Source organism: Pundamilia nyererei, unplaced genomic scaffold, assembly GCF_000239375.1.
Source record: "Pundamilia nyererei isolate P.nyererei 1_Seehausen unplaced genomic scaffold, PunNye1.0 scaffold00520, whole genome shotgun sequence".
Classification (NCBI taxonomy): domain Eukaryota; kingdom Metazoa; phylum Chordata; class Actinopteri; order Cichliformes; family Cichlidae; genus Pundamilia; species Pundamilia nyererei.
The window spans coordinates 89,981-97,505 of record NW_005187921.1 but is presented as its reverse complement, the minus strand read 5'-3'; positions in this window follow the sequence as shown (position 1 = coordinate 97,505).

The window sequence follows — 7,525 nt, the reverse complement described above, 5'->3', positions numbered from 1 at the left end:
CCAAACATCACGCCGAGAGCAGCTACTGGTCCCTAAAGCCTATCATCCCCTGGTTTTTAAAGAACTCCACCAAGACATGGGCCACTTGGGGGTGGAAAGGACGCTCGACCTGATTCGAGACAGGTTCTACTGGCCGCAGATGGCGAAAGAGGTTGAACACTTTGTTACAGAAGAATGTGAGTGTTTTAAGAAGAAGAAACCGAGTAAGCAGACCCGTGCACCTCTGTCCCCGATCCAGTCCACTTACCCATTCCAGCTGGTGTCCATAGACTTCCTTCACCTGGAAAAGTGTAAGCAGGGCTACGAGTATATACTTGTTGTCATGGATCACTTCACGAGGTTTGCCCAAGCCTATGCAACGAAGAACAAAGCAGCTAAAACAGTTGCTGACAAGCTCTTCAATGACTTTGCACTCAAGTTTGGCTTCCTGACCAGACTGCACCACGACATGGGCAAGGAGTTTGAAAACAAACTCATGGCAAGATTGAAAGAACTCTCAGGTATCCAGGGCTCCCACACGACACCCTACCACCCGCAGGGTAATGGACAGGTGGAGAGATTCAACCACACCCTGCTGTCCATGTTGCGGACCCTGGAGGACAAGGAGAAGAATGATTGGGAAGGGTCGCTAGCTAAAGTCGTCGACAGAAATCTCCTACTGCCCTGTGACTTCCTGCCATCAACATAGACTATTCAGTAGGGCTGCCACAAACGATTATTTTGATAGTCGACTAGTCACCTATTATTTTTGCGATTGGTCGACTAATCAGATCATCATCCATTGGACGTAAAACGTACAGCTTATTGCACCATCAGCATCTGCTCTTATATAACTATCATTAGCTTACAGCTTTAAGTGTTTAAGGTCTGTGCTAACTAAAAATAAAGACAAGATGATAGTTTATTAAATTTTAATGACATTTGCAGATTGTTTCAGTGAAGTTTAATAAACTCCTTGCTATCTAAAATATAACAGGACACCGGAGTATATTCTCGAGCATCTCACACTTCTGATAATCAGCTGTCTGCTTGACGTTTATTCAGCTGTGTGAAAACTATAACTTTAATCTCAGCCAAACCGATTTACTCAGGAACAAATAAAATACTAAAAAAAAGCCAAACAATAACATTTCTAAGTTATCTAAGTGACTTATATATATTTAACCTGAGTAGCGGCGGTGGGTTTGAAAATGATTTGCCGGGAGTCCGGTGTTCTCACGGCTCTAGTGAGCCTAGCCCCCGGCTAGCTATCGAGCTAGTGGGTAACAGACGTCTCCGGAAACGTCGGAGCGCTTTTGAAAATATGTGGTGTCTTGATAAACTGACCAGATATTTGAGGTTTACACAGCTACATTCTTACCTGAAAATATGTTAAAAGTTTATTTTGTGACCCAGAAAGAATAATAAGAGTAATATTAAAACTAACTGGTTGTAAACTGAGCTAGGCCGCGCTATGATTTCTGGGACACAGCTTCTTCTTCTTCGGGGTTTAACGGCAGCTGGCATCCTCGTACATGCAGTGCTGCCATCTTCTGTTTCAGTCCGTTATTACACTCTTAAATCCTACTACTTATTCCTGCGTCTTTTGTGATCTTTCAAACGACGCGTCGACTATTAAATCAGTCGTCGATGATTTTGATAGTCGACGTAATCGTGGCAGCCCTACTATTCAGCCCCAAAAAGACTCTCCGACTGTGACACGGAAGAAGTTCAAACCTCCACGTAGACAGCAGCAGCCAGGGCATGGCGACACATCAGATGAACACACCATGGCACCTACCAGTGGTACCTCAGGCTGGTTCCAGGGAGACGACAGAGGCAGACTCCGCTTAACCCTTTGGCAGAGTCCTTCCAACCTCAACCTCTCCGCTGTCAAGAAGAGGATGTGCCACTACAGAGCGAAGAGACTATGCCTGGGCAGATCCAAGGCCCTGACCCTGACATTGACAGGCCACTGAGTTGTGATGCTATGACTGACATTCTAGCTGCAACTGGTGGTGAGACTGACTCTGTGAGGCAGCGACCTCAAAGACAAAGACAGCAACCACCTGCACTGAGCTATGACACTTTAGGTCAGCCAACTTTGGTTCAAAGGAACTGTACAGTGACTACTGCTCAAGTTATTGACTGTAATGGCTTCTGGAGACCATGGGCTGTGGGAGTGTGTTAAAGCTATGGTTGAATAGATGATGCAGACAGAAATGTCAGGAGACATTTAACAGTCAATCGGAGCGGGGCAAGGAAAACCCGACGGCGTCCCTGGCCGTCCTGTCAGTCTCTCCGCTCTGGAGTACTGGAAAAGAGAGGGGCCAGCGACAGTCACTGTTCCTTCGAGTGGACCGGATTATTGCAGCGCAATACGTTTCGGGACTTACCCCGGATGGGCAGAGCTCTCAATTCCGCCCACCGCCTTTCTGTGTCACGCCAGCACTGTGGTCTCGCCGCAGGAGGTATGGCGCGTCGTCTGGCATCAAGCTACTTCAGCAGCAGCACAGCGCCCTCTGCCTCTCCGCTCACTGGTCGTCGTATGCCGTCGCCACGCACTGCTGCACCAAACCGCACCAACGCCGCCACCTCTTGTGGCCGCCGCCGCCTGCCACCATCCGCCATCTCTACTGCTCCCCGTCTCTTCTTCTGCTTCTTGCCTTCTGCTCGACAGCATAGCTGTACATGCATACAATAGCCCATTTATCTTCATTACTGACACTGGATTGGCCAATCAAATATCTTAATGCGACCGGCCCCTTCTATGCCTTCACTGTCCTCATGCAGCTTGTCAAAAAGTTTTAGTGTGGAAGAAGTGGCGAAAAAGTGGAGCTGAAAAGCTGACAAAAAACAATAAAAAACAAACAAACAAAAAAAACTAAAAATAGATGAAGTAAATAAAATATATGAAGGGGGTGTTTTTTGTTTGTTTTTTCGACTAGTGTTTAAAAAGAACAAGAAAGAAATTAACTGGGTAGCTGTCGATTTGAAATGTAATTATTATGTGACTGCAATGTTTAAAGTTAGGTGTTTTATCTGGTTGCATGTTGTGTTGGAGTTGAGAGTGCTTGTGGTGTGCATGCTTTTGGCGGATGTTCAATTAAGCGGATATTCCGCCAGAGACAGAGGACTTGAGCCAGAAAGAGCAAGCTGGCCGTGTACCGACATTGTGGACTGAAAGTGCCCATGGATGTTTGGTAGAAAGGCGCACACAGTACGTTTGTATATTTTACTTTGTGTACATTTTATGTTGTAATTTTATTTTGCTGACATAATATCCGTGTTTTCATTTCTTATTTCACCGTATATTTTCACGGTGTTTGCTGGTGAAAAGAAGATTAAAATACTGGTTAAACATAAGTTGGAGCATGGCCCTTTATTCTACTCCAAACATCAAAAAGAATTACCTTCAGGAGCAGTTATAAACTGGACAGTCTGAGCTACCAGAATTTTTTCTGTAATTTTACACGTTTATTTCTTACAATTTAAGCCCAAAGAGTTGTGCTGACAGATGTCTTTCTTTGTTGCAGCAGCTTTTTCTTTGTCCTGTGGAAAAACAATTAAACATGTAACTTATTTATACTGACTGAAGATCCCAGTGATCTTCAGTCAGTATAAAAATCTTTACTGAGGCTGAAGATCACTGAGGTCTGCGGATCAATTGCTCCTGGTTGTCCCGAGGTCCAGATTAAAGCACAGAGGAGTTCGGGCCTTTGCTGTAACTGCTCCTAAATTGTGAACCGAACTGGCCCTTCACATCAGGACCTCCCCAACACGGGACACTTTTAAAACCCGTCTGAAAACACACTTTTACGCCATGGTTTTTAAATCAGAATGAGTTTGTTTTACTTTTATTTATCTTACTTCTTGCTCAAATCTTCTTATTTTATGATTGTTTCCTTAACTTTTATCATGTCTGTTTATCATGTTTTATTGCTTTTGATTATCTTAATTGTACAGCACCTTGATCAACATTTGTTGTTTGTTGTAACGTGCTATATAAATAAATTTGACTTTGACTGACTGACTGGTGCCACCCACTTAAGGTCATAGTGGGCTGTTTGACACACCACAGTTGAAGTGTAGCTTTTAATTATTGTAACATTGCTACGGTGTAACTAAGAAATAACCCAACAATAATTGTACCAACCTGATTAACACCCATTTCAATATCAATAATAAAACATATTTGATTAAAAACAAACAATCAAAAGTGTTTGCCCAAATCCTTATTCTAGCAGATAAAGACCAACATTTCTAAAATATAGGACTGCAAAATTTTTTTGTTTTTTTAAAGGCCGGGTTGTAGTACTTCTATAGTCAGTGCAAAGGTTGGTTTTTTTTTTCCACCCCTGTAATGTGATGCCTTCACAGCGGTGGCTTTAAGTTATGTATCAACACAAACATACATCCATAGGCTAGAATACGATGGTCGGTGGTGATAGTTTGCGCCGCTTTGGAAACAGAAACAGTTGGTTTGAAAGCCTGTAGTGCCTCCTTGTGGCGGGACTCCGTAAGATGTCCAACAGTGTCAGCTGTATGCTAGAAAGTCATAAAAGAAATTTTCTGGGGTCACCATGAAGAGCTTACTTCTTTTCTTGCTCAGTCTACAAAATGTGGCAGTTAATGGATTGAAAAGAAAAAAGATGACACCCTTTAGTTCACACTAGTGATGATGATTCAGGGTTTTAATTTGTCAGGTTTCAATTTTGAGTCGTCATAAATTTTAACCTCCTAGGACCTGGCATCCACATATGGGGACATCCCATTTTGGGTTGTCTAGACCGCAATACTAAATTTGGTTCTTTCAAATGAGCCATATCGCTCAAAGGGACACAATTGTTGCTTCTTGTTTTGTTTTTGTACTCAGGAAAAATGCAGCTGTTTTCAGACACCAAACACAGACCTATCCGGGTGCCACTTGTGTCAGCTAAGAACAGAAACCTGAGGCTATAATTTGTGCAGGCTCACCAAAATTGGACAATACAAGACTGGAAAAGTATCGCCTTGTCTGTTGAGTCTCCATTTGTGGTATTGGGTCAGATTTTGGTGCAAACAACATAAAGTACAGAACCATCCTGATCAGCTCAGGCTGATAGTGGTGTAATAATGTGTGGGATATTTTCTTGGCACACTTTGGGATCATTAATACCAGCTGAGCATTGTTTAAACGTCACAGCCTTCCCAAGTATTATTGCTGACCATGTCGAGCCCCTCAAGATCACAGTGTACCTATCTTCTGTTGCTTCCAGTTGGACAATGCAACACATGACAAAGCTCAAATGATCTCAAACTGCTTTCTTGAACATAAATGACTTCCACATTCACCAGATTTCAGTCTAATAGAGCATCTTTGGGATGTGGTTTAACAGGAGGTTCATGGATCGTGAATGTGCAGCTGACAAATCTGCAGTTTTGCAGCTTTTTTTTGCAACTTTGTGATACTGTTATAACATAGTCAAACACAGAAGCCTTCTTATCTCAAATTAAAGCTGCCATTTGCTCCAGGTTATAAATTAACATGTAGGATTTGACATTTGAGCTCATGTTTCCTGTCTTAATGGTTTCAGATAAGTTAAACTCTGTAGTCCATCCATCCATCCATCCATTTTCTTCCGCTTATCTGGGGCCGGGTCGTGGGGGCAGCAGCCCAAGCAGAGAAGCCCAGACCTCCCTCTCCCCATCCACCTCCTCCAGCTTATCCGGGGGAACACCAATGCGTTCCCAGGCCAGCCGAGAGATATAATCTCTCCAGCGTGTCCTGGGTCTGCCCCAGGGCCTGCTCCCTCCTGGGTGAGGTTTTCCGGACATGCCCGGAAAATGCCCGGAAAACCTCACCCAGGAGGCGCCCAGGAGGCTTCCTTGTCAGATGCCCGAACCACCTCAGCTGGCTCCTTTCAATGTGGAGGAGCAGTGGCTCTACTCTGAGCCCCTCCCAAATGGCCGAACTTCTCACCCTATCTCTAAGGGAGAGGCCAGCCACCCTTCGGAGGAAGCCCATTTCCGCCGCTTCTATTTGACCAGTAAATTGAGAGCTTCACTTTTACACTCAGCTCTCTCTTCACCACAACAGACCGGTACGGTATCCGCATCACTGCAGCCACTGCACCAATCCGTCTGTCGATCTCCGGCTCCCTTCTCCCATCACTTGTGAACAAGACCCCGAGATACTTGAACTCCTCCACTTGGGGCAGGAACTCATCCCCGACCTGAAGTGGGCACTCTACCCTTTTCCGGCTGAGGACCATGGCCTCAGATTTGGAGGTGCTGATTCTGGTTCCCACCGCTTCACACTCAGCTGCGAACTGTTCCAAGGCAAGCTGGAGGCCATCACCTGATGAAGCCAACAGAACCACATCATCTGCAAAAAGCAGAGATGAGATCCTGAGACCACTGAAGTGATAGCTTTCAGCCACTTGGCTACACCTAGAAATTCTGTCCATAAAAATTATGAACAGAATTGGTGACAAAGGGCAGCCTTGGCGGAGCCCATCACCCACCAGGAACAAGTCTGACTTATTGCCGGCTATGCGGCCCAAGCTCTTGCAACGGTCATATAATGACTGAATGGCCCGAAGCAATGGGCCAGGCACCTCATAGTCCTGGAGCACCCCCCACTGGACCTCCCGAGGGACACAGTCGAATGCCTTCTCCAAGTCCACAAAGCGCATGTAGACTGGTTGGGCAAACTGCCATGCACCCTCAAGTATCCTTGAGAGCTGGTCCAGTGTTCCACGACCAGGATTAAAACCACATTGTTCCTCCTGTATTCGAGGTTTGTGCTACTACAAATTCTGTAGTAAAAAGTAAAATGTAACCTCTGCGTCCAATGTTTTCTTGTGTAATAAAGTGTAATAAATGAGAACCCTAAAGGATTTTAGTCACTTCTTACCTGTACTTACCATCAGAGCTTCTGTAAAATGGCACAAATGCTTGCAGCCAGTTCAAAAACTCCCAGAAATGTGGACTTTATTTAAGAATCAGTCACTTTTAGACCATATAAACATATCATGTATCAATGTTGGTGCTAATTTAAAAGCTGAATTGTGCAAAACAAAAACAAACAAACAAAAAACCTGCTCCTTTTAAAGCAGTCCATTCAGTGGCCAATATTGACGACAGCTTTTGTTTCATTATCACAATGAATACATTTATCACTGAATTCCTCATTAACAGACCACAATAAATAATCACTGGTCCAATACACAGTGTGTGTGTATACAGTGTGCTAAGCCAATTAAGTAGATATTATACATGCATAGATGTCCTTTGTAGTTAGACACTTTCAGATTTTATCCTGCAGAAAAGGATCATTGGGACAGCCATGGCACATAAGTGAGGGGAAGAAAAGTTTAAAAATGTAAAAACTAAGGTAAGAAAAGGTGCTAAAATGAGAAAAATGAAACATCCATTCACCACATTCATCTTAATACAGTGGGGCAAAGAAGTATTTAGTCAGCCACCGATTGTGCAAGTTCCCCCACTTAAAATGATGACAGAGGTCAGTAATTTGCACCAGAGGTACACTTCAACTGTGAGA